Source organism: Gorilla gorilla, chromosome 8, assembly GCF_029281585.2.
Source record: "Gorilla gorilla gorilla isolate KB3781 chromosome 8, NHGRI_mGorGor1-v2.1_pri, whole genome shotgun sequence".
NCBI lineage: Eukaryota > Metazoa > Chordata > Mammalia > Primates > Hominidae > Gorilla > Gorilla gorilla.
The window spans coordinates 68,600,896-68,628,566 of record NC_073232.2 but is presented as its reverse complement, the minus strand read 5'-3'; the positions used below and the strand labels follow the sequence as shown (position 1 = coordinate 68,628,566).

General features: G+C 43.7%; 1 protein-coding gene and 2 pseudogenes across 1 annotated transcript in view; 2 read left to right on the top strand and 1 right to left on the bottom strand.

Annotated features, from left to right (window-relative positions):
• Positions 1–10,964, bottom strand: part of LOC101143406 (arf-GAP with GTPase, ANK repeat and PH domain-containing protein 5) — a 58,908-nt gene extending 47,944 nt beyond the window's left edge. Inside the window, 4 exon segments of the mRNA XM_063710104.1 lie at positions 6,075–6,154; positions 7,427–7,622; positions 8,521–8,724; positions 10,251–10,964. The gene's annotated coding sequence lies outside the window, so the exon portion shown is untranslated.
• A 10,039-nt stretch (positions 10,965–21,003) lies between these two features.
• On the top strand, positions 21,004–22,853 carry LOC129524818 (dual specificity protein phosphatase 8-like; annotated as a pseudogene).
• Positions 22,854–23,392: 539 nt separating this feature from the next.
• Positions 23,393–24,482, top strand: LOC109028465 (uncharacterized; annotated as a pseudogene).
• Positions 24,483–27,671: the final 3,189 nt, after the last annotated feature.

The following is a 27,671-nucleotide window of genomic DNA, read 5'->3' as shown; positions in this document are numbered from 1 at the left end:
TGTTCTACCCCTGGAAGACAGGACCCAAAAAGCCAGCTTCAACTGACAAGAAGCCAGTAAGTATCTACTGTTGACTGGGGGGTTAAAAACGATCCACAGTCCAAGGGCTTAACCCATGACCCTAAAGAAGGGCATTGTGCCACACTGGAACAGTGGCCCTCTAGCTACAAGAGGTCAGAGAAGAGGGATTCGGTAACACCTTTGCAGGCCTACACATAGCTGGCTTACGTTTAAAACCTCCAGCAAGGCCATCTTCCCTTGTTTGGTCATTTTTCATTTTTCCTGAGAAATGAAGCCATCCCAAGAATCCTATGTGCAATTCTCGTATGTTCTACAACAAGAGAATACCTGGCATGTGAATTTGGCTTTTATTTTTCAAGTGTGCTCCTCTTAAATAACCATAAAGTGACACCTGCCAGTCACATTTGATGTTTGTTTGGATATCCTCTGGGTTTGTCAAATCTTCCATCCTAGAAAAATAAACTCAATCATACAGCAGAAATGAATGCCAAAGTTCCTATACCTCCTTTCATGTGTCAATGACTCATCACACTCTTGTCCACTAAGCACATCACTTAGGAACTAGAAAATGCAGAAATAAGGAAGCACCGTTCACCATCCAGCAGAGGAAAAGGGGCAGGCACACAACTGTGTCTCTAGGCTGAAAGTGACATTCATTCCATAAGACACCAGATGGGAGATGACGTCCACTTGGGGTCAGGGAAGATTGAAGAGCACATTCAGAAAATCCGTTTCTGGAAGAGGGTGAGCCTGTGCTCTGGGATTTGTACTGTGGCTTGGATTCTGGCAGGTGGAAAAAGGGTATTCCAGGCTGAGAAAATCACAGCACAAAGAAGAGCACAAAGGAAGGAAACTGAAGGCACGCACGAAGGACTCCAGCACCCGGGCACGAAGGCAGCATCACTGAAAACTGAGGCTGAACGTAGGATGGGGCCACATCCTGTAGCCTTAAATGCTTCCAAGTCCTCCCATTTTCCTAAACATCTCATAATTAATTTACTCCCAAAGGCACAACATCTTTGAGCAATGATATAAGTAGACATTTTCCATCAACTACACTTCTACCCCCACTATTCAAATAGGCACAAAATAAATCCTATCACTGTTCTTTTTCTAGCCTTTTTAGCTTTGAAATATATGGCCCAGGAAGAAAAAGTTTACAATCACTTTTTACCTGTCTGCCAGGATATAAGGGTGAAAAGTTTGCCATGAGAGGCCTAAACTTCATAACTGTAATAAAGTGGCCCAGATTGTGGATTTCTTGGTTTTGATATTCTCCATGCACCATTCCAGAAAGGTAGAACAGTTTGGCTACCTAAACATTAAAGGAAAATTAAAAATTAAATTTCAATTAAATTCTCGTCAATACTGCAACAAAATAAAAGCTCTAAACAAGAAGCAATCCTAAGAAGGGAGACTTCCAGCAAAGCCACTGTCCTGAGGCTTCCAGAGCCTTGCTGGATTCTTTCAGGACTTATTAGAACCACACAGAGGCAGACTGCTCTGCAACCAAGCCGGGGCATCCGTCTAAGTATGGTGAGGAGAGGGAGGTGAGGCCTCTGAGCACAGAAACGGTTCTGTGGCCGATGGACCACAGCAGTATGGAAAGGAAGGGGCAGTGCCTGGTCCTGTAACTGGGAGAAACTTCTGATGTACTCTATTAAGTCCCGACTCAAAACACCCAGACATTGCCTGGTGCAGCAGGTACGGAGACAAATGAGATACACCAAGAGGCCCAGAATAACCACTCTCTTGAGGGAAACCTTCCAGAGACTGGGAACACATACACAAAGGGAATTCAGGAGGCAATTCCTAGAGAGACATTTAGTAATGTCTCTTCAGTCTTTTTGTTTGTTTGTTTGTTTGTTTGAGATGGAGTCTCACTCTGTCACCCAGGCTGGAGTGCAGTGGTGCACTCTCAGCTCACTCCACCCTCTGCCTCCCAGCTTTGAGCAATTCTCACATCTCAGCTTCCCTAGTAGCTGGGATTACAGGTGCATGCCACCACACCCGACTAATTTTTGCCTTTTGAGTAGAGACAGGGTTTGGCCATATTGCCCTGAGCTCGAAACTCCTGGCCTCAAGTGATCCACCTGACTCTGCCTCCCAAAGTGCTGGGATGACAGGCGTGAGCCACCGTGCCTGGCCTCTTTAGTCTGTTTTTAAAGGATTATACTGTTAGTGTCTAACAATTATTTCTCTTCCTACCTGGTAAACTTCTGTCCAGAACCTGTGTTTTAATCGCTTCTTTGTCTTCTTCAGTTGCTTGTTATGCTTGAAGGAGTCGAGGTGGGTGAGAACTCCCAGAATTTTAGGAAAGCCATGTGCTTGACAGATGTTTAGAAACTCAAACATTTCCATTTCAAACCCAAAGCTGGCATCTATAAGCATCAGTACCTACAAGCACAACACATTATTTCTCGAAGAAACTACCAAAACAGACCACCTACACTAGGGGTTGGCAACTGGCCCATGGGCCAAATCCAGCCCATCACCTGTGTTTGTAACTAAAGTTTTATTGGAACATAGCCACATTAATTCATTTACATATTGTCTATGGCCGCCTGTGCACTACAACTGCAGAGCTAAGTAGCTGCAGAAGATATGGTCCACAAAGCCGAAAATATTCACTATCTGGCCCTCGACAGAAAAGTCCCACTCCAGACTAAATCAAATGACTACACAGGCATCACCCAGACAGAGAAACCACCACCCTCTGACTTGCTCTAAAAGGCAACCATAAGACAAGGCCACTAGGATATAAACATCCATTTTAAGAATTCTAATGCATGAGAAGTAACTCAGAAAAGGCTGGGTCTAACCTGGCCCTTACCTAAGAAATCCTAATTTAAAGAAATCAAGTTTTCTGTAATGTATTTTTAAGCCAAATAACAGGTCTCTGACATCCAAAGAATGGGAAGAAAGTGATAATCAATGAAATATATTAAATAGGTACAGAAAACCAACCTCTTCTTTCAATCTCCTCACAGAAAAAAAAAAAACTGTTTTTTTGCTGGGAAGTATGCAATGGAAACCTCTATCTTGTATGTTAATTTGTATAACTCAATTGCTCAGAAATATTTGAAATAGCTACCAGTTTACAATTAAGTAAAAAAACAGAAAGATTATGATGAATGGTAGTCTATAAGAAAATATAAGCAGATAAGACCAATTTTTTTTTTTTTTTTTTTTGAGACACAGTCTCGCTCTGTTGCCCAGGCTGGAGTGCAGTGGCTCGATCTCGGCTCAGTGCAAGCTCCGCCCCCCGGATTCATGCCATTCTTCTGCCTCAGCCTCCTGAGTAGCTGGGACTACAGGCGCCCACAACCACGTCCAGCTAGTTTTTTTGTATTTTTTTAGTAGAGACGGGGTTTCACAGTGTTCACCAGGATGGTCTCGATCTCCTGACCCTGTGATCTGCCTGCCTTGGCCTCCGAAGTGCTGGGATTACAGGCGTGAGCCACCGCATCTGGCCAAGACCAATTTTTAAAATTTAAGACACTTCAAAGTTGCAAAATAATTTCAGAACTGATTCCTGGAAACTTGTAATTTTAATATTAAAGATAGTTCTGTTTCTATCTTTCCATGGATAACTAAAAATAACACAAAATGGAAACAGAAATGCCCATCTTTGATTAAATTAGGAAACATTCAAAACCCAAAACCACAGAATATATGAAGTTGGGCTTGTAGGAAAGCACAGCTGCCACTGCAGACCAAGGCAGCAAGCAGAGCTCTCCAGCAACACTGGACCAGCTCAAAGAACAGGTGGAATATCCTCACACCACATCTGATGCCAGAGTGCCAAGGGACAAGCAGCTGGTTGTAGGGTCAGGAATAAAAGGGAGCAAACAGTCCCTCAGCTGCCAATCTTTGCCATCTAAGCCAGTGTTACTCCCCTAATCCACACACGCACATACACACCCAAATCCACGTATTGTGTGTGCCTCTACTGTACTCAGGAGGCTTTGACAACCCAGAGCAGAGCAATCAACATAAGCTAGACTAAATAAATTATGGTGCATCCACAGAATGGAATGTTATATTAAAAAGAAGGAGGCAGAGCTACAGTACTTACTGATCATATACCTTCAAGATATATTACACAAAAAAAAGCAAAGCATAGAACAGTGTGTAAAATAAGCTACCGTTTGTGTTTTTAAAGGGTGGCATGTGTGTTTATATGTATCTGGAAGGATACTGCTCTGCAGGGACCTGAGAGACCAGAGGTTACAGCAAGGAAAGAGAAAATGCGCATTGTGTGTACCGTGCATTACAGTTAGAGTGCTTTACCAAATGTGTGTGCTCCTTTTGAAAATCTTAAGATTTACATAGGCATCTCTCTCAATGATGGTTAAGAGGCTGGGAAGGGGAGCAGGGAGGGAGGGACAAAGAGGGAAAGGTTAACAGGTACAAAAACACAGTTAGATAGAATAAATTCTAGTGTCCAACAGCACAATAGGGTGACTATAATTTATTATATAATTCAGAATAACTATAAGAATGAAATTAAAATGTTCCTAACACAAATAAATGATAAATGTTTGAAGTGACGGATCTCTGAATTACCCTGATTTGATCATCACACATTGTATGCTTCTATCAAAATACTACATGTACCCCATAAATATGTACAACTATTATGTATCCATAATAACTAAAAATAAAAAAATGTAAATGCATCTCTTAATATGTATGTATTTAAAATTAGAAACTTGCTACATTTTAAATAAAAGAGAAACAAATGACTTCTATGAACTATTCAATCATTTCAAGTATACAAGTTTAGTAATCTTTACACAACTTTACATTAATTACACTTATTTTTACTAATAGTAGCATTACATGTTCAAAATTTGAATGTTATTTAGTTTTCTGACATTACAATGGCACAACTTTAAAATCTGTATTACTTTTTCCTTTATATTTTAGGAGTCTTCCTAGGCCAAAGTATAAAATCTGTAGCTCTAGAAAAAACTAAATAAAAATGAAAAAAACAAGGTATCTGTCACTCCACACTTCCTAATCAATATGGCTTATTTTTTTGCTAATTTTTTTTTTTTTGAGACAGAATTTCACTCTTGTTGCCCAGGCTAGAGTGCAATGGCGCGATCTCGCCTCACCGCAACCTCCATCTCCTGGGTTGAAGAGATTCTCCTGCCTCAGCCTCCTAAGTAACTGGGATTACAGGCATGCACCACCTCACCCGGCTAATTTTATATTTTTAGTAGAGACGGGGTTTCTGCATGTTGGTCAGGCTGGTCTCGAACTCCCGACCTCAGGTGATTCACCCACTTCGGTCTCCCAAAGTGCTGGGATTACAGGCATGAGCCACTGTGTCTGGCCTTTTTTTTTTTTTTTTTTTTGAGAATGTAAAAGATCACAGAATATCAGAAATAGTGAACATTATCATTCCCATAAATGTAAGAGCACGTACATTTTCCACACACTGAGTACTATCTAAATTTTCTATTGATAAACTCTGACCACTTCTTCAGGCAATTCATGTACTTACTTTAGCATTATCATTAAGGATGAAGGTTCTAGAACCATCAGGAACAAGGGTCCCATCTTCACACAAGTTACTTAACTGCTGGGAGGCTCTATTTCATCTTATGTAAACTATAGATAATGCCTACTCACCTCAAGGGTGTATCAAGGGTTTATGTAAGCTAAATTTGTAGAAAGCAGTTAGCACAGTGCCAGGAAGGATCCAAGAAGAAATGGTACTTACTATGATATATTTGTACATATATATGTATGCATGTTAATGAGCTCTTATTAGCTGTGTTCATTAAAGGTTTTCTCCATCCTGTGATTTGCTTTTAGATTTTGGAACACATTTTATGGTGCACATTCCATTTGTATTATTAATATGACAACATTTATTCCTATTATTATTATCATCAATTCAATCACATCTACTATATCTCTGATGATGACGATGATTCCTTTAATAATCACAAAACTCTCTTCCCTTCATCACAGGGTAAATAACCTATCACAATGCTGTAAGTCTCCATCAGCACCCCAGGCTGCCCCTGCTCACTTACCAGATCTGCTACTTTAGCCAGATCAATCATCATGTTAATGTCACACCCACATTCAATAATGGTGAGTCTGCACTTTTTACCTATAAGTGAAAAGATGAAAGTTTTACTTTAAAAAGACCCTGAAAAAACTCTAACCATCAACTCTTAATTTTCATTTTTTAATTGCATCCAGTAAAACACCACATAACATTTATAGGAGTGTACCAGAAGTTCATTTTTATAGGCAAAAACTGGTAAAATAAATTCCATCCTGTTTTTCTTCCTGTGTTCTAAATTTAGATAATATCAAAAGCCTACCCAGATGAATAAAAGTGCTCAAAACAGGGAAAATTCTGACTAGACAGGCTCCACGATAACCATGATCTTGCTGTTCAGCTGCAGGCCAATGTCTTCACCTCTATCAAAATTTCCTGTATTCCCACTATCGCTAAAAACATCCTCAAACATAATGCAACAGAATATTTACAATAATTATTTCTAAATTAAGGTAATAAGAAAATGATCAAGCAAATGATTGGCGGGGCACAGTGGCTCATGCCTGTAGTCCCAGCACCTTGGGAGACCAGGGCAGGTGGATCCCTTGAGCCCAGGAGTTTTGAGACTAGCCTGGGCCACATGGGGAAATCCCATCTCTACAAAAACATAAAAATTAAAAAAAAGGAAAAAAAAGAAAAATTAGCCAGGCATGGTGGTATACACTACTCAGGAGGCTAAGGTAGGAGGATTGCTTGAGCCTGGGAGGTTGAGGCTGCAGTGAGCTGTAATCACACCACTGCATGCCAGCCTGTGCCACAGAGCAAGACTCTGTCTCAAAAAAAGGAAAATAAAATATGGATGCGCCAAAGATAAAGAAAAGCCTCAATCCAACTATATTACTGCAATAATAAGAGATTTCCGAGTGTACATTGCCATTCTACCACTGGATGTTTGTTTCATCTTCCCTCAAACTTGGAAAGGTCACCATCTCCCAAAGCAGACAAATTCTCATAGGAAAAAGAGAAAACGCGCACTTCCACCAGCATGTGGCTTCATAAGGGCAAGCACGTGCACCTGGCACATAGGAGGTACGTGCTGTCTGTTAAATGGTGTGTTCACAGTGACCAGGCCTGTCAGGCCCTTCCAAGGAACATGCTTGGCAAAGCCATAGAGCAGTCAGGATAAGGTATGTATCACATCCTTATCTCTGGGAACTTATCCTTTTATGAAGTTATAGCTAACTTAGTAAAAGTAAGAGAGAGGTAACATGATGTGACAATATTTAACATGTTCCACTCAAGAAAACAACAAACACACGCATGTCCCTCAGATGACAACAGCCACGCCAAGTCTGTGTCTGTGGCGGCATCTCCTACCTGACACGATCGTCACAGGGCCTCTGATCTCGGTGAACTTCTGCCAGGTGAAGTTCCGAATGAGGCACTATATCAAAGTGCTCTTTCCAACTTTGGAGGCCCCGTCACCACTACCACTACCACTATTGGTGGCGGCTCTAGTGGAGTTCCATCAACCACTGGAATATGATGCTTTTGTGTCTTCAAATCCAGAGTCCTATTTATTTAAAAAAGAAAAAAAAAAAGTAAACTCACTTTTAAAATAGAGTAAAAGGTATCAACCTTATAAGTAGACTTTTTTTTAGTATAATTACAGATATGAGTACTTTAGTATATTTTATAGAGAGTACAACAGACAATATAAAAATATAAGTAACTTGTCAATTATTAACTTCTGACCCCTATCCAAATCAATTGCTGTTCAATAAAGATGTAACAAGATGACTTCAATAGTATAGAGTTGAAAATTAAACACTCCTTAAATCTGACTGTTTTATGAGTGATTTTTATAGTTTTTTAAAAACCAAAAGGTAAATACTGAGGCAGTGCATCATAACAGATAAGAGCAGAGGCTCTGGAGTTAAATTTGGCTCTCCGACTTACTGGTTGTATGATTGGAGGTAACTTGTTTTCTTGACCTCAGTTTTCTTGTCCATAAAATGAGGGCAAGAATGATTCCTACTCTGGTAAGGCTGCTGGAAGGATTTAGTTGAATAACGTTTAAAGTACACTGCTAAGAATATCATAAGGACTCACTAAATAAAGCTATGTTAGTATTACATATTGTAATTTTTGTATTTTATATTACAACTTTGTAAAACATATCCAGAGGGAAAAAGCACACTTATCACCATAGAAACAGTTTAAAGTTTAGGAAGAATCAAATTCTATAAATTCTTGTATCTTGGGCAAGAAACACCAACCAGTGTGCAGATGCTGGAGGCAAGGCAGCTTCTATGGCAAGTCTTCTCACGTTTTAGTAAAAGCCACACAGCATGCATCTCCATGTCCTTTGGAGCTGGACTAGACTTGTGAATCCAAATGTCACCTGTGAGAGGCTCCTAACTATTTAAAAAGATTCAATGGAAGAATCATCAGACTGTAGCTAAACACACCTGTGAAAGGATCGCGACATCCACACAGCAGACTGAACTGCAAAAGCATTGGCATTTCTCTTCTGGGCATTTTCTTCGTCTCCTAGCTGGAGATCCTGCAGATGCCACTTCTTTTTCTTTGCAGCTTTGGGTCCACTGTTTTTCTTTCTGTGTTTCTTCTGGTCCTTAGTCTCCATAGTGGCTATTTACCAATAACAAGTAACTCTAACCTACAAGGAAGAAGGTTGGGGTAAGGAGGTGGGAGAAGCATTTTACAATCCAGGCAATACCCAGGGAAAAACATTAAATTTCATTTATTTCTTTATGAAGACATGATGTATTTGTTCACTGAACAAGGGTAGAAACTGCTTAACCATCCCCAATTTCATTTCTCTCTGTTATGCTATAAATTAGATGAGTTACCTCTGCTAAGGTTACATTCTATGGTTAAGTTACTTTTTATTCATATCAAGTGTCAACATCACCAGTACCTATTTCTGCAAGGATGGAAATATTCTATATCTGTACTTTTCAGCCATTTAGCCATTAGCCACATGTGGTTACTTAAAATGTACTTCAGAGAAACTGAAAAAATGAATTCTTAATTAATTTCATTCTAACTCTAAATAGTCACATGTGGCTACCATACTGGACAGCTCAGACCTAGACATCGACTGGACTAACGAAGTGGTTTCCTAACTTAAACTAAAACTTAAATTTCAATAAAAAATTTAAAACGTTTTTATGAACTTCCAATAGGATCGCAGTATTACTTTTAGTACCTGTTGACTCTAAAACTTCTAAATTACAGCTCATCTACATACATTTGAAAAACAGCAATATCTGTATGTGTGAGATATGACTGGTTCTAGATGATGCCTGGAGACCCCATGGACTTACAGCGACCCTTCCAGTGATTTCTGAGGTACCTGGGAATCTGTGGCCAATAAATTGGTAGTCACTTAATCTGTGAGTGTTTTTGGAATATCGGGCTGCATAAAATCTGACAGCTTGATTGAGAAAAAGCGGGGCAGGGTGCCATTTCATTCAGTTAAGGTCCTGTATTCATTCCATTTAATAAACGTTTGTGTCTGTCTATGATGTGCTAGCCACTGTGCCAGAAAATGGATATAGCTATGGTCTGATTGGCAGAGGAAATCCAAACTAGTATCTTCCGTGCCATGCAACAAGGGCTACATTGCAAGGCTGCACAGGGTGCTACTGGAGCACAGAAGTGAGTCAGAGGCTTCCCACAGACACACACACGAGCGGAAACAGAAAGTCTTTATATATCACCATATGTCAAGGAACACTGGCCGGGAGTTAGGAGAGCTGGGCACTAGGAACGCTTTGAAACTGAATAGCTGTGCGATTTCAGAGGTTATATTGCTTCTCTACTATATTTTACTGCCGAACTTGTACTGTTTCTCTCCCTTTTCTTCTTGGTGGGAAAAGCACAATTTGGGGTCAACAGATTCGGCTCAGGTCTAAGTCGCCTGCCGGAACCACGTCGCCAGGAAACGACGTCTCCCCGACACCTTCCCTCCCAGTCCGGGCTCTCCGCAGGGATTCATCCCGTCACTCTCCCAACGACCCCGGGGCACACCTCAGGCAGATGCGAAATATGCCGCTCCTCGGGAGCAAAGATGACCCGGAGGACCGGGGGAGGACCTTCCCACGCGCACGACTCGCGATCTTCCCAGTGCCCCAGAGCCACGGACCCAACCGCCGCCTACCCCAGCCCGCGGCACCGAACCTGTTCACAACTGCGACTCCTTAGGTCCGCTTGGACACCGCCGGAAACGGAAATTCACCCTCGCGCCGACTCGCCGGAGGGAAACAAAAAGGCAGAAAAAAAGGGACCGCCGCCTGGACGACTTTCAGGGGACAGCTGGAAGAAAGACTCGTCAACAGCCGAGTGCTGGCGCCGGCGCCGTCTGCGCAGTGCGTTCCACCGGGTCCGCGTCCCTCCCGATTCAGCCCCACCCCGCCCTCGGAATCCGCTGCCTCAGCTCCTGCTGTGGCACTCCCCAGCAGCTTGCACCTCGCTCGCGGAGTCCTTGCTGAAGGCCAGGGCAGCTGTGCGGCCTGGCGCGGGTTACTTGATGCCGTGCAAAAGCCAGGAGACACATTTGGTTCTGGCCGCCCCGGAGTCACCGTGCCCGGGGCGAATGGACTATGGCTGGATTGGGAGTCCACTTCCTCCTCTGTAAAGATGACAGACGAGGGAGATCTCGCGTTCTGGGGGTGCCCTATAGCCCTCTTTTGGCCAGAAGCGGTGGATCACGCCTGTAATCCCAGCCCTTTGGGAGGTCGAGGCAGGAGGATTGCTTGAGCCCAGGAGTTCAAGACCAATCTGGGCAACATAGGGAGGCTACGTCTCTCCAAAAATAAATAAATAAATAAATAAAAATAAAGCCAGCGTCGTGGCGGGGCGCCTGTGGTCCCTGTGGTCCCAGCTACTCTGGAGGCTGAGGCGGGACGATCGCTTGAGCCTGGGAGGCAGAAGTTGTAGTGAGCTGAGATCGTGCCACTGCACTGCAGCCTGGGCGACAGAGCAAGACACTGTCTCAAAGAAAAATAAATAAATAAAATAAGGCCCTCTTTTTCCGGGACCAACAGACTCTGAGGGGAGGGACAAACTGACTCAGCCTAAACTGCCTCGCCTTCCCTGCTCCCGGGAAAGGGGCTTTCCCTGAGGGAAGGTAGCATCTTGCCATTTTCTTCCTGCACAGCTTTGCCTTCCCAGGGATCCACCCATTGCCACCTGAGGAAATGCCTTGGAGCCCATCTAATCCCCAGCCCAGCTACTTGGGACGCCTACAGAGACTACATTGTCAGAGGATGCATCTTCCTCTAGTCTTGGAGGGTTTCTTTTCAATATGATCCCACCGGTGCATGCAAGGCTGAATTCTACATCAAAAAACTAGGCCCACTCCTGTCACCGAGACCCCCAGGCTTCAGGTCCTGTCACAGTGACCTTGTTATCACCCCCAGCAGCCCCCAGGTATTCACTCTGCATAGGCTATATACTGGGTGCTGGACTAGGGAGGCTACCTACGTGGCGCATGCTTCCCTTATCCCTGAAGAGCTTAGGATGTTGTAACTTCTTCACACTAGGCCTCTTACTTCTTGGAGATGTCAGTATCCGGGTAAATAATCCTTCTAACATCCTTTTGGTCTCATGAAGCCCATTCTTGTCCTATGCCCTACCTCAGCTTCCCCCTCCCTCCATGATCAGACCTTAGACCTTGTCAGGTCCAAGGACTGCAACCCTCACAGTATCCCACTCTGACCACCACCTCCTATCTAGAGCAATGGAGAGACTTTGTAGGTGAAAGCTGTCTTTGCTACCGGTTCTCCTATGCTCCCTCGCCTGGCTCCTGCAGGCGGTTGACTTCTCCAGGGACACAGTGGCCAGTGCCCAGCAGGTCCCACTCCTCTCACCAGCTCCAGGCAGTTTTCTTATAGAGTAACTCTTCTGAGACACCGCTCCTTTCCCCAGCACCTAAGGAAGTATTTCTAGTAAGTTCCAGTGGTATAGCATCGGTGACTCTCCTGACAAGCAGAGGGCCATGGCTGGGTCCTCTGATGAGGTGCAGGGGCAGGGCACTAAGAGGGGAGGACTCTCCTGAGTTCTCTACCTCAGCCCTAGACTAGTAGCTGCTCCTCCTATACTTCCTACTAGTCTGTGCCTGGTTACTCCACTTCCCTGTTGCAATTAACAATTCCCTATGTACACTTTTCCTGTTCAAATGACTGTGTGGCTTCTCTTTCCTAATTGGACTCTGACCAATATGCTATAATTTGCCAACAACTCCCAAAGTTTTATCAGTGACTCAGACCTCTAACCTGAACTCCAGCTGCCTCCATGAGATATCCATTTGGATGTTTAATGGACATTTCCAAAGTGATATGCCCTACAGAACTCAGAATCTTCCCTCTCAAACCAACTGCTCAGCAGTCTTATGATCTTAGTTGATGGCAATTCAGAAGTGAATTGCAGGACACCCAGTTTGTATCTGCAGAGAACTGGAGAACTGCTTAGTGTGGAAAACCCACACATTTGGTTTCAGAAGTGTGTGAGTAGAAACAGTTTTCCTTTTATGTTTGTTGGATGGATAATGATGAACCTAGCAGGACACAGAAAGCTAGGCAGCAGTGGAACTGAGAATGAAGTTATACTTAATAGCAGAGGATGAAAAAGAAAAGACAGATAGAACATTTTGAAGAAAGGACAGTAATGTATTCCCAACAGGTAGGATTTACAGGATGGAGAGAAGAGGCAAAGATAACTACAAAATTTCTAGCCTGAGAGACTGGTAGAAAAAAAATGGTGGTATCAGGGACAGACACGGTTTATTAAGAAAAAGGATTGGATTTTTAAAATAAAGAAGATCTGGTGTAAAATTATCCTCAGGAAAACTGGAAAACTAGGCATGTACTTCTCTCCATCGTGCCCTTGCACAGTGCAGTCCTTCTGCCTGTCCATGCCTCGCCTCCCCCTCCCTAGGATTCCTCTTCCTCTCTTAAGACCCATCTCAAATATCACCTAGACTTGTAAGTAATTTACATGAAACTGGATACCTGAGGTTTCAAGCCTTTATCCCTTTGAAACTTTTTAATAACAAGTTAGTGTTATCTTTTACTAAGTCCAACTTTATATTCGCCATTTTAACTAGCATCATTTCCGTTTCCAAGAGGTATTTGGTGTGAAAGTGCAACTAAGTTTACTGTTAATCAAGATCAGAATAAAAGAATCTACCAAAAAAATTAACAAGATCCCCCTTTTAATGCATGATCTTCCATCCATCAGGCTGTAAGTTAAATACCTAACATAAAAGAAAGCTGTATGTTTTATGGATATGTACATATATAACTGCAGGGAATATGATTTGGAAGGATATACACTTAGAGAAGACTGGGGTCACAAGTGGTAGTCAAGGGAGTCTTCAGCTTTCTTTTTGTATTTCAATTTTGACAGAAATACATACATATGTATTATAATTTTAAATTTTTAATGAAAAAAAGTATTTTTCCTTTTTTTTCTTGATCTGTCACTACATTATATTTTTCCAATATCAGCTAAACATTTGCTTCCCAGAAAGCTTAGTTGTCTTTTCAAAATTTATTCAGGTTAAAATAAAAGATTTAGACAATGAATTAAAAATCTAAGATGGTATTTGCCTACTTTATACAGAACAGTACATTGATGCTGCTAAAGCAATTAAAGTATAATTTTTATTTTCTTTCTTTTTTTTTTTTTTTTTTGAGATGGAGTCTCACTCTGTCACCCAGGCTGAAGTGCAGTGGTGCAATCTCAGCTCATTGCAACTTCTGTCTCCTGGGTTCAAGCAATTCTCCTGCCTCTGCCTCCCCAGTAGCTGGGATTACAAACATGCACCACCACGCCCAGCTAATTTTTTTGTATGTTTAGTAGAGACAGGGTTTCACCATGTTGGCCAGGCTGGTCTCGAACTCCTGACCTCAAATGATCTGCCCGCCTCAGCCTCCCAAACTGCTGGGATTACAGGCATGAGCCACTACACCCAGCCTAAAGTGTGTACTTTTTCTTAGCTCCTATATGCAGTGCTCCTTCCCCATGCTGAATGTCTGAATTTTTATCTGAGACATAGTATTTCAGATGGTCATTACTTACGGGTGGTCATTAAGAGTTCCTCCCTGCTTCTAACCTTCCTCTCCTCATTTTAAATTAAGTTACGCTACATTATTGTGGGTTAGAAAGTACATTAATATTCAGTGAAAAAATATGATCTGATGAGTAAGTGGCAAGAGTGTTAACGTATGAATATTAAGAGTTGTTCTGAGGCCTTTTTGCTTTTCTGGGGGTTCTGTGCTTGTGGTAGAACTCTTGGTTATTTTATAAATAGTTCCTGAAAAGTGAGAGAGTACAGCTGGAAATCAGATTTCTGATGAATAAATCAAACCGTATTAAGAGAACCAGGTTCAAGTAATTTTAAAACCATTTGAATTTTCATCAATGTTTTGTTAATGATTAATTATAAAAAAAACAGTGACTCTAGCTGGAGGCTTTTGTGTGTTTGCTTTTGAGTCAGCTAGGAAAAGGAAGAAAAATTCAAGCTTAGTCAATTGTGGTTTTCACTGAATCTTTTTTAAAGTAATGAGCTGGTTTGTTTTCTTCATCACTGTAGCAACTTAAGCTAGTTTCTGCTTTTGATTTTTATTTCTCCTAGAGAAACTTAGCATGCACTGCTCATTAGACTTGAGCATACTAAGGAATATCTGTGGTAATTAAGTTAAAAATCAGATCAGTGCTTTGTGCTGTATATAGTTACAGATGTCTGCATTTCACTAATATTCTTTGGAAACATCTGGATACCAGTTAACATAAAATAACTGTTTAGTTGGTTTCTGTTCAGAATAGAAGGAATGATTTAAAAGTTCCCACTGTAGTACATACATCATTCTGTCCCTAGCCCTTCCTCCAGCTTTACTGAGATTGATAAATAATAAATGTCATGGATGGTGTGTCTTTAGTTTCCTCTGGTGAGCTGGATGCACAGATTACTTTGTCAGCAGGGTGGCCTTGATTTTTAGGCCATGTTTCTAATGGCATCAGCTCTGTGGCCGACACCTGTGTACCAAGCCCATTCACTATCTAGCTTAGCCAGCCGTGGACTCCTGCTCTTTGTTAAAAGTATTTACCTTCATTCCTACTAGCACAGTTGACCAAAGACCCAGTTGATCCCAAACACTAGTAATGCATCAATGGAGTCTAACAGAGTTTTAAGATGTGTGTGTGTGTGTGTGTGTGTGTGTGTGTGTGGGTGGGTGTGTGTAGAGATGGGATCTCACTATCGTTGTCCAGGCTGGTCTTGCACACCTGAGCTCAAGTTCTCCTGCCTCAGCCTCCCAATGTGCTAGGACTACAGGCATGAGCCACCATGCCTAACCCTCTAAGACTTTGGGATACAAAAATATAATTTACTTTCCTCCATTTCTGGAATAAAACATCTCTTCCTTCCTCCCCCTAGTTTCTGTTCTGTGCCCCTGTTTGATCTCTGTTGGTGCTGTTCACCTTCAGCCTTCTCTGCTGAAGGAGGAAAGGCTTGGTTTTATAAAAAGTGACAATATTCAGACCACATAAGATCCTTCTTGCTTCATTTTGGATTAAATATTTTAAGATTTTCTGAGTTTCTTATATGCGTATGTATTTACCTATTATTTGACTTTATTGAATAACTTCAAATTGAGTATATTTGAATGGGAATGGGCATTAAAAAGTGCTAAGCTTTCCCTGCCTTTCAGAACTTTGTATGTATATGTCACATCATTTTGTCCTTCACATTCTCCAGTTGTGCTATTTTTTCCCAATCCATTAAGTAGAGTACCTTCCTTTTTGGAGTCTTACTTTTTTTTTTTTTTTTTTTTTTTTTTTGAGGCAGAGTCTCAAACCGTTGCCCAGGCTGGAATGCAGTAGTGCAATCTCAGCTCACTGTAACCTCCGCCTTAGCGTCATGAGTAGCTAGGAAATACAGGAGCATGCCACCACACCCAGCTAATTTTTGTATTCTTAGTAAAGATGGGGGTTTCACCATGTTGGCCAAGCTGGTCTCGAACTCCTGACCTCAAGTGATCTGCCCAGCTCGGCCTCCCAAAGTGCTGGGATTATAGGCGTGAGCCACCACATCCGGCCTCCTTACTTAAATCTCTTAATGTGCCTTAGAATGTAGTTAAGAATTTTCAGGTGACGGTATATTTTTGATAGTTATCTTTGGTTTCCAAACCCAGAGAAGGAAGAGTAACCGGCTTTTTCTGTGTGTGGGTACATTGTGTCTTATTGGAGATTGTTTTGTCTCAAGTATTGCTGAAGAGTATTTTATTAATGGGTGCACTTTAAAATTTTTTGTTTTTCAGATTAACAGTTTAGGTAGCCCAGTACTCGGTATTTGCCAATTTCTAGAATTAAAAACATGTGTGTATCACTGGTTAACTAGAAATTTAAAATGAAAATCTTTCTTCTTTAGCCCAGGCAATATCACTTGCATTTACTTCTATCCCCTCCTTGTCCCTACTCTGTTGGCTCCAGGGCTTCTTCCACTAAGCTGGTACTTTCTTTATAGCTCCTCCTGTACTTCCATTCACTGAACCTTTATTGGTTCATAGCCTACAGAAAATGCCTGTGGTGTGAGAGGTAATTTGTGAAACTGCTTCTCTTCACTGTTTAGCAGGTTGAGCTCTCTAAATGGGTGTAGCTGGGAAAGAAAATTTAACTTTACAAACAAGAATTCCTGGGTTCCATCCAGCGGAACATGTCTTTTGTTATACACACACAGTTTCTGACTCATATCATTCCATGACTTATGATAAAATGGACATTCTGTTTACACTGTTGTGTGGAAGGAGGGGTCTGGTTTCTAATTTTTAGTAACATCTATTTCTAGAATATTAGGCTTGCCATTTGAATGCTTCTGTTTGATTTATGAATATCATTGGTTCCAGCAGTTTTTAGCTCCCTGCTAAATGCAAGTTAAAATTTTTAAGTTTCTAAGTTAAAAGAAAATAACTTTTCCTCCACTTAAGAAAGCAAGGAAAATTAAAAATAATGTAGTGATGACTTCCACAGGCTCTAAAAGAGCAATGAAAAAAGTGATTTATGTGTGGGAGAAGAAATACTAGTTCTTAATTAATACATCGTTTTACCACTTCCCGTGAATTTATGTAGAAGTAATGAAACCAAGGTTTAAGTCATTTGTTCAAACTCCTGTCAGTTTAGACTTTTTAATTGCTTTGTTACATGCCATTGCTTTGTAATACTTGTTATAGCAGTGGAAACAGCTGAGATTTGCCTGTTTGACCACTTGCAGGGCACCGTGCCAGATTCCCCATGTGCGATGTTCCTCACAGTTGTGACGCCCATCCTAGGAGGGCGGCGTTAGCACCCCTCCATGCAAGCGGATGGTGCAGGCTGGGTCGCCTGGGCACAGCACCTGACTATTTTCCTGGCTTACTGTAGTTATCATTAAATATGTGATATTACTTAGAAGCATTTTGAATAATTTGAAAAGCACATTTTAGTGTTAAAACAATTTTTTTTTGAGAAAAGTTCTGGCTCTGTTGCTGGGGTGGAATGCAGTGACCTGAGCGTAGCTCACTGCAGCCTGCAACTCCTGGGCTCAAGCGATTCTCCTGCCCCAGCCTCCTGAGCATCTGGGACTACGGGCACATGCCCCCACACCCAACTCAATTTTTTTTAAGATACAAAGGATTCATCTTAATATTATTTACAATTTTTTTTTCCTTTTCTGTGGGCCTCATCTGACTGGAAAGCCTTTCAATTTTTTTATTTTTTAAATTGTAAATTGACAAATTGTAGATATATATTTATGAGGTACAAAGTAATTTTATGATTTATGAATACAACATTACATAATTAAGTCAAGCTGATTAACCTGTTCACCACTGGAAACAATTGCAAATAATTATCATTTTTTCTGGTGAGAACATCTGAAATTTACTCAGTGATTTTGAAATGTGCAGTACTTTTTGTTGTTGTTGTAGAAATGAGGTCTCACTATGTTGGCCAGGCTGGTTTCAAACTCCTGAGCTCAAGTGATCCTCCCACCTCAGCCTTCCAGTGTTGGGATTACAAGCGTGAACTACCATGTTGGGCCAAATGTGTAATCTATTATTATTTACTGTATTCACCATGCTGTGCAATTTATCTCAAAGAAACTTATTCCTCCTGTCTAATTGAGGCTTTGTGCCCTTTGACCATCATCTCCCCGTCACCCCCATCCCCAATGTTGTATACTGAGTCCTTTCATGATATGTATGGAGGCTTATGGTAAGTTATTTAAAAGTACATGTATGTCAAAATTTTTTGTGGCCATAGCTTTTCTTTCTTTTTTAAATTTTAAGAGTCAGAATATTCGTATATTAATTCAGCATGTATTTGAGTGCCTAATGTATGCCATTTTCTATGTTAGGAACCAGGAATTAAAGCAGTGAACATAACAAAGTCTGCCCTCGTGGTGCTAACTTGCCAGGTAGGGAAGCCAGATACTAAACACATGTATAATGCAAAGTCAGTAATAATAAATGATATGAAGAAACAAGCAAGGTAGGAGAGGCAGGAAAGTGGGAGTGAGGAAGAGGTGCTCTTTTAAATACAGTGGTCAGGGAGAGCCTCTCAGAATGAAGTTTTTAACAGAGACCTGAATGAAATGGGGGAGTGAGCTATACAGATATCTGCTGTGTGCTAGAAAAATTACCTGTAATTTTGCATTCTAAAAGTTTAATGAGTACATTTATTTCACAATTTGAGAATCAATTATATACAAGATATAGTTGTAAGCACATACTCCTGTAAATATAATTTGTTTTTACAGTAGACCAAATAAGTATGTTCAGCTTAGAATATGCTCTTTATGATCTGTATAATAAATACATTCTCTTAAAATATTATTAATATTAAGGTTGATGTTTTCAGAAACATATAAAAAAGCTAGCTTTTAAAATTGACTAGGGAAGTTCTCTCAAACTGCCAGTCCCTGAGATATTGTATATTTTCTATCTGAAAAACTTTTATTCTCAGAATTCTTTAAAAGAGCTGTCCCTGAGGCTCCCATTACTTACCTGTGACTCCCAGTGGAAATCATACCCAGCCCCTCGAGAGGGGCTGAATCTGTTGAGAGTGGGAGGGTAGAAAAAATGCTGCAGCTTCTTGTGGGTAAACTTCACACACAAACACCCAGTGCCCCAAGCACTGTGCAGTCAAACATCAACCCTGCCCAGACTTTCCTCCTTGGGATTGAGAAGCAATGGATTATAGAGAAAGAAAGGTGGCTTAGCACTCCAAAACTTGGAAGGGTAATTGACCAAGACCCCCCAATGCCAAAGCAGTGGGCATCCCCACTTTCTGTATACACTATACCAACACGTAATGGCTACTAGATACAGGGGCACTAGTTCCTGTCTGCTTGGCTACCTCCCCTTCTTGCAGAAGTGGTGAAGGGAATCACTCAGCCTCAGGAAGGGAAAATGGCTTTCTCATCTTCAAATTGAAAGAGGTTGGCAGTGGGTGAGGAGAATAACAGGTAAGGATCTCTTTCAATATACCCATTTGAAGCCAAAACCTCTGTTTAGACATACCGTATTTTGAACCTGGTGACTATTCATTGCCCATGTTTGTGAATTATCAGAAAGCAGAATTCTTGCCGGGCATAGCGGCTCATCCCTGTAATCCCAGCACTTTGGGAAGCCAAGGTGGGAGGATCACTTGAGCCCAGGAGTTTGAGACCAGCCTGGGCAACATGGTGAGATCTTGACTCTACAAAAAATTCAAACATTAGCTGGGCATGGTGGCATGCACTTGTGGTCCCAGCTACTCAGGAGGCTGAGGTGGAAGGATTACCTGAGCCCAGGAGGTTGAAGCTACAGTAAGCGGTGTCTGTGCCACTACGCTCAGCCTGAGTAACAGAGCAAGACCCTGTTTCCCACCCCTACCCACCCCCCAAAAAAGCAAGCTGAATTCTTGAAATCTCTGCAACCAGGTCACCCAAACCAAAGGTAAAAGGAACATAAAAAAGCCTTCTGGAAAGTGTACAGAAATTCATTGCAGGGTGATTTTTGTCTTGTGAAATCATAGTTACTGTTATTAGCAGCTTTTTTAAACGTTTTATATTCATTTTTTATGGTGTTCTGACATATGAGCTGCTTCAAGTGTTTTTGGACATAGCTTGGGTATAAAATGTAAAAAGTGGATATTTTCAATTTGTAGCTTTCTTTTTTGAAACTTCCTGAAATTTGTTCTAAATATATCCCCTTCTTTCTCACCCACCCCAACACATTTTTTTAAAAAACACCACCAGGTATCCGTTATAGCACTGATGTGAGTGTAGATGAAGTAAAAGCTTTGGCTTCTCTGATGACATACAAGTGTGCGGTGGTTGGTAGGTGATCGCTTTTCTTGCTACCTAATGAGAACTCTGGGGAAATATGTTTACACACATGTTACTGTTAAGATGCTATAGAAATATACCTTATCAGAACTTATTTTTTTTAAGTTGTACTCTTTAAGACCTGCATCATTTTTCAATTACTCTAAATTAAGATATAGCCTTTTTTTACGGGGGGATTTTTTTTTAATAGGAGCTAATTGGATTTTAAGTCTAGATCTTTGTTTTCAATTCCTCAATATATTCTATAAATAAGACCAAATTATAGTAGAAGGAGAGTAAATAAGCTATTATCTTTTTAAAGTGGTGAAGAGCACTGATTAAATATTTATTAGAGCCCCAGCCCCCGCCCCAGCTGCGCGGGCCCCCGCCTGGCCCATGGACTGCGCAGCCGAGCGGGCGCCTTGAGCGCGGTGCGGGTCCCCGGAGCACCCCCGAGGTGAGCGCAAGCAAGGTCCGGCACCATGTGCTAGGTTATTCCCAGTGCGAGGCCACACTTGGGCCGTCGGAGCAGCCCCTCCTCACTTCAGGGGTCACCCTCCCCAAGACCCATTGCCCCATCATGGCCGGGGACCGGCTCCCCAGGAAGGTGATGGACGCCAAGAAGCTGGCCAGCCTGCTGCGGGGCGGGCCTGGGGGGCTTGGTCATCGACAGCCACTCCTTCCTGGAGTACAACAGCTGGCATGTGCTCAGCTCCGTCAAAATCTGCTGCTCCAAGCTGGTGAAGTGGCGGTTGCAGAAGGGCAAGGTGACCATTGCGGAGTTCATCCAGCCGGCCGCACGCAGCCAGGTGGAGGCCACTGAGCCACAGGACGTGGTGGTCTATGACCAGAGCACGCGGCCGCAGACAGCTTCCTCTCCATCCTGCTGAGCAAGCTGGATGGCTGCTTCCACAGCGTGGCCGGCTGCTTCCACAGCATGGCCATCATCACGGCGGGCTTCGCCACCTTCTCCTCCTGCTTCCCCGACCTCTGCGAGGGTGAGCCTGCTGCCCTGCTACCCATGAGCCTCTCCCAGTCCTGCCTGCTCGTGCCCAGCGTGGGCCTGACCCTCATCCTGCCTCACCTCTACCTGGGCTCGCAGGAAGACGTCCTGAACAAGGATCTGATGACGCAGAATGGAATAAGCTACGTCCTCTATGCCAGCAACTCCTGCCCCAAGCCTGACTTCATCTACCAGAGCCACTTCTTGCGGGTCCCCATCAACGACAACTACTGTGAAAAGCTGCTGCCCTGGCTGGACAAGTCCATCGAGTTCGTCGATAAAGCCAAGCTGTCCAGCTTCCAAGTCATCGTCCACCGTCTGGCCGGCATCTCCTGCTGTGCCACCATCGCCATCGCCTACATCATGAAGACCATGGGCATGTCCTCTGAAGACGCCTACAGGTTTGTGAAGGACCAGCGCCCGTCCATCTCGCCCAACTTCAACTTCCTGGGCCAGCTGCTGGAGTACCAGAGCAGCCTGAAGCTGCTGGCCGCCGTGCAGGGCGACGCGGGCACCCCCTCAGGGATGCCGGAGCCTCCCCCCAGCCCTGCGGCCGGGGCCCCAGTGCCATGGCTGCCACCACCTACCTCAGAGACCGCTGCCACCAGGAGTGCGGCTGCCAGGGAGGGCGGCCCGAGCGCGGGCAGGGAGCCCCCGGCGCCCCCCACGGCCACCAGCACGCTGCAGCAGGGCCTGCGCAGCCTGCACCTCTCCTCGGACCACCTGCCGGACACCAGCCGCCTCAAGCCCTCCTTCTCTCTGGACATCAAGTCGGCCTACGCCCCCAGCAGGCGGCCCGACGGCCCGGGCCCAGCGACCCCGGCGAGGCCCCGAAGCTCTCTGAAAGCTGGACAGCCAGTCGGGGCCACGCTGGGCCTGCCCTCGCCCTGCCCGGACGCCGCGCCCAGGCATGCCCACGGCCCGGCGCGCTACCCCGCGCGCGGCCTGAACTTCGGCTACGCGGCTGCCGGGCCCTGGCCAGCCGGCCAGCCCCGGAGCCTGGACGCCACCGCTCGACTCCCCGGGCACGCCGTCGCCCGACGTGCCCTGGTGCTTCAGCCCCGAGGGCGTGCAAGGGGCGGGCGGGGTGCTGTTTGCGCCCTTCGGCCGGGCGGGCGCCCCGGAAAACAACGGCTGCAGCGACCTGCCACGGCGGGAGGCAGCAAGGGCTGAGCCCGGGACGCGAGGACCAGCTGGTCAGACGAGCTGGCCCCGGATTCGCAGTTCAAGTGCTGCAGCTGCCAGATGGAGTTCGAGGAGGGCATGGTGGAGGGGCGCGCGCGCGGCGAGGAGCTGGCCGCCCTGGGCAAGCAGGGGAGCTTCTTGGGCAGCGTGGAGGTCATCGAGATGTCCTGACCCCTCCGCTGCCCTCGGCTCCGCCGCCCGCAGCTGGGCAGTTATAAATATATATTATATATAATGCAAAGAAAGGCAAATGGTTTTACTGCGATTTTTATCCAGAAGTAAATATTTCGATTTTTTATTTATTTAAGCTGTTCATTCTGGCACTGATTTGGCAACAGTGCGGGTGGTCCTCGAGCTCTATTTTTACTGTCTGGTATTTAAACCGAAACACACGTTTCTAAGCAATAAGAGGCCACCTTCAGTCGCAAGTTGCAGGCCAGGCCTGGGGCCCCTCCCAGTTCCCCCGCCCCAGGAAACACTGCTGACATTTGCAGAGGCTGCCGAGCTTTCGTGAACTTTTTACACAAGAAAAAGTTGAGAAAAAAAAAAAAAAAAACTTTCTTGCCACAAACTGAGCCGCAGAAACCCCTTCTTCCCCCACCCACCGCCCCTGCTCTCTCCCTTCGGGCTCCGCCCCAAAGCCATAGGCTGGGGGAGCAGGACCTGGTGTGCCCCAGAGAGGTGCCGCCAGCCCTCCACCAGCTCTAGGCACCAAACCTTGGTGGCAGGGAGGGCACCCCGCTGCCCGTTGCCCCAGAGCTGTTCCCTCTCAGGGGAGGACATGCATTGGGCCCCATGGTGCCAGGGCGTTGAGAGGGGCTGAGGAATAGAACAGAGTGTGTAGGGGCTTGGGGCAGGGGGTTCTGGAGGGTCAGATGAGGTGGAGCCCAGGGGAGGATGGGGGTGTTATTAATGCCCCAACTCCTGCCAGTGCCCCAGTCCAGCCACTGAGTGCCTCAGAAAAGCCATTCCCAGAGGGCTGCTGCCCTTCCTTCTCCTTTGCCCCTGCCCCCAGAGCTACCTGACTGGCAGGGCGGCACTACTGCAGGAGAGGAGCTTGGCCTCCGGGGGTCAGGCAGGAGGGGGGCCTGGCTAGCCTGTGCTGGCTCCACTGGGCGGGGAGCCCTGGACCGCCAGGTATGAGGAGGGGGTGGGCTTAGGGTCCTGTTCCAGGTCCGTCCCCCACCTAACAAGGCCCCAGGCAGGACTTGGAAACCAGGTGTGCACCTGCAGGCTGAGGGGCTCCATGAGCAGGTGCTGCCTCGCACAGGGAGTTCAGGCGCCAGCCAAGCCCCTGTGCTTCTGGGGTAGGCCTGCTTCACTTAGGGAGCGCTGCCTCAAGGCAGATAAAGCCCCCTTGTTTGACCCGACCTGCATGGGGGCCTCTCAGGAGAGAAACTCTCGTGCGCCCCTTTCCCAGGGCGCCCTCTTTCTAGACAGCATTCCAGCCCCCAAACACAGGTGGCTTTTGGGCCCAGATGGGTCAGCCTGCTGCTCCTGGCCCATAGCCTCTCAGGCCGTTGGGACCCCTGCCCTTCAGATGTCCTAGGGTCTAGGAGTGGGCCAGTCACCCTGGGAAGAGGCCAGGGGCTTGGCAGGAGGGGCGGCCCAGGCAGGACCCAGTCCTGAGTCCTGGAGCAGGGCCAGGGAGGCGCCCGCCCCACCCCAGCCAGCCGCCTTCTCTGCTGTTTCTTCTATTTGTTCTTCTTTTCACCCACAGCCCTGTGTCCTGTCACCCCTCCTTTCAGCAAAAGTCCTGTTCCCATTCCCTCTGTCCCCACCCACTCTTGTTCCCCAAGAAAATAAGCTATCATTGTTGCATTTGCAATCTATGGATTAGAGGTTTAAGTATTTATTATTATTGGTTAATTATTATTATGTTTTATATATATATATATTAGAACTTGGCTAGCCAATTTTATTGAACAATTCCTGTTCAATAAATGTTGTTTAAAGTACAGTTGAGAAAACAATGGTAGGTTTCTTTCTTGAACTTTCAGAAATTCAAGCTTAAAGCATCACACGTTTTTCTAATATCGTGTGGCGCTTTCTGTCATTTTACTTTTTTAACCTTTATATGGAATAGCAACCATCAACCTTCTCTTTCAGATGTGCCGTTTGGGGGTGCTAAAGCTGGTGTTAAGATCTATCCCAAGAACTATACCGTAAGTATGAAAGTTACATTTGTTTTTGTTGTTGTTTTTGCTTTTTTGAGACAGAGTCTTGCTCTGTCGCCCAGGCTGGAGTGCAACGGTGCGATCTCGGCTCACTGCAACCTCCGCCTCCTGGGTTCAGGCGATTCTCCTTGATCCAGTAACTGGGATTACAGGTGCATGCCACCATGCCTGACTAATTTTTGTATTTTTAGTAGAGAGGGAGTTTCACCATGTTGGCCAGGCTGGTCTTGAACTCCTGACCTCAGGTGATCTGCCCACCTTGGCCTCCCAGAGTGCTGGGATTACAGGCATGAGCCACCGCACCCGGCCTCAAAGTGATATTTGTGCACACAGTGCATTTATGAAGGACTTGAAATTACTGGGCTTCTCTGTATCCCCCATATCAGTGAAATCAATACTCCCCATTGCTTTTCAAATGGAATGCAAAAAGTAAAGAATTAACTCATTGAGTGTTTTGCCATATAAAGGTCACCTACTTAATATCTATATCCTTTATCATTTTCTGTTTTGTTTGGTTTTGTTTTTATGAGTCTTTTTTTTTTTTGCTTTTTGTATTATTATTTTCTTATTTAAAAGGTAATTAATATCTTCATATTATTAGACACCTATACCCATATTTAAGAATTACTGTGATCTGGCTGGGTGCGGTGGCTCACGCCTGTAATCCCAGCACTTTGGGAGGCCAAGGCAGGCGGATCACGAGGTCAGGAGATCGAGACCATCCTGGTTAACACAGTGAAACCCCGTCTCTACCAAAAATACGAAAAATTAGTCGGGCGTGTTGGTGGGTGCCTGTAGTCCCAGCTACTCAGGAGACTGAGGCAGGAGAATGGAGTAAACCCCGGAGGTGGAGTTTGCAGTGAGCCGAGATCATGCCACTGCACTCCAGCCTGGGCGACAGAGCGAGACTTTGTCTCAAAAAAAAAAAAAAAAAAAAAAAGAATCACTGTGATCTAATTAGCCAGGCATAGCGATGCACACCTGTAATCCCAGCTACTCGGGAGGCTCAGGCATGAGAACTGCTTGAACCCAGGAGGCAGAGGTTGCAGTGAGATGAGATTTCACCACTGTATTCCAGCCTGGGCAACAGAGCAAGACTCTGTCTCAAAAAGAAAGAAGAAAAGTATTACTGTGATCTGAAGTTTTTAGGTCAGGATCTCATACTAGTGACAAATATCTTAACTAAGCCAATAAAAACTTTACTTTTTATCCTGTCAGTTCCAAGTAAATTCAAACTGGTTGTCACAATGCTTTACATATTACTAAATTATCTATATACCAACATAAATAGATATGATTTTTATTCTCTTTAGAATTCACCATTTAGATGGAATATAATTACATTACAATTAATCTTAATTAAGATTTAGTATATTTTTCAGTGGGGAATTAATAGAATGGGAATTTGAGTCCTAGTTCTACTATCTTGTTTTTATAACCTACTTTTTTGATCCCTTATTTTCTTACCTTTAAAATGGCATTGCCTACTTTATGAGTTGTTCTAAGGATGAGAAGACAGGAAAATGTACTATAAATAGAAAATAAGATGCTAGGTATAATCTCAAGCGATTTTTATATCTTTTTATTTTTATTGTTTTCTTATTTTACAGGATAACGAATTGGAAAAGATCACAAGGAGGTTCACCATGGAGCTAGCAAAGAAGGGCTTTATTGGTATGTGTAGCCACATAGATTTTGGCATAAAGTGGGAACACCTAAAAAAATCTTTTTTTTTTTTTTTTGAGACAGAGTCTTACTCTGTCTCCCAGACTGGAGTGCAGTGGTGCAATCTCCTCCACCTCCCGGGTTCAAGCAATTCTCTTGTCTCAGCCTCCCAAGTAACTGAGACTACAGGCATGTGCCACCACACCCAGCTAATTTTCGTATTTTTAGTAGAGATGGGGTTTCGCCATGTTGGTCAGGCTGGTCTTGAACTCCTGACCTCGGGTGATCCACCCATCTCAGACTCCCAAAGAGCTGGGATTACAGGCATGAGCCACTATGCCCAGCCTCCTACTATTTGTTATAGGAGCTTTTGCCAAACATACAACATTTTTGAAGACACTAATCTTCGTTTGCTTGATGTATTCGTATCTTACTATTATCTGTGTTTATATGTTCTTTGTGTGTGATCTGAATCTTCTTTTCTATGATATGTAAATATTTGTCATTTACCTTCTAATTTTCAGGCAGTTTAAACCTTTCTATATATATATATTTAATCTAGAAGGCTTCTAATTTGTTTGAATACAATACACATAATTATTTAATAAAATGCTTGCCCTATCAGTATAGTTAATAGAATGTTAATAATATAATACTTAATAATATAATATAACTTATAATATTATAACATTATAAGTTATATTATAACTTATAATATATATTATAAATATATTATAATATATATATTTACAAATTATAATATTTATAATTTATAAATATATTATAATATATATTATAAATATATTATAATAACTTAATAATATAATACTTGCCCTATCAGTATCAGTATAGTTAAACAAAATAAGGTCTACTTAAATAGGAAATAAAGTGTATTTTTCTCTACTTTCTTTCTCAGCATTTCCCCCACCATGGACAAATGCCTATGAAATTAAGCTATAAAGTCTGGGCATGGTGGCTGGTGCTTGTAATCCCAGCATTTTTGGAGGTTTTGGAGGCTGAGGTGGGAGGATCACTTGAGCCCGGAAATTCAAGACCACCCTAGGCAATATAGCAAGACCCCGTCTCTACAAAAAATGAAAACGTTATCCAAGCGTGATGGTGCATGGCTGTGGTCCCAACTACTAAGATGGGAGGATCCCTTAAGCCTGGGAGGTTGAGGCTACCATGAGCTGTGATCGTGCCACTGCACTCTGGCCT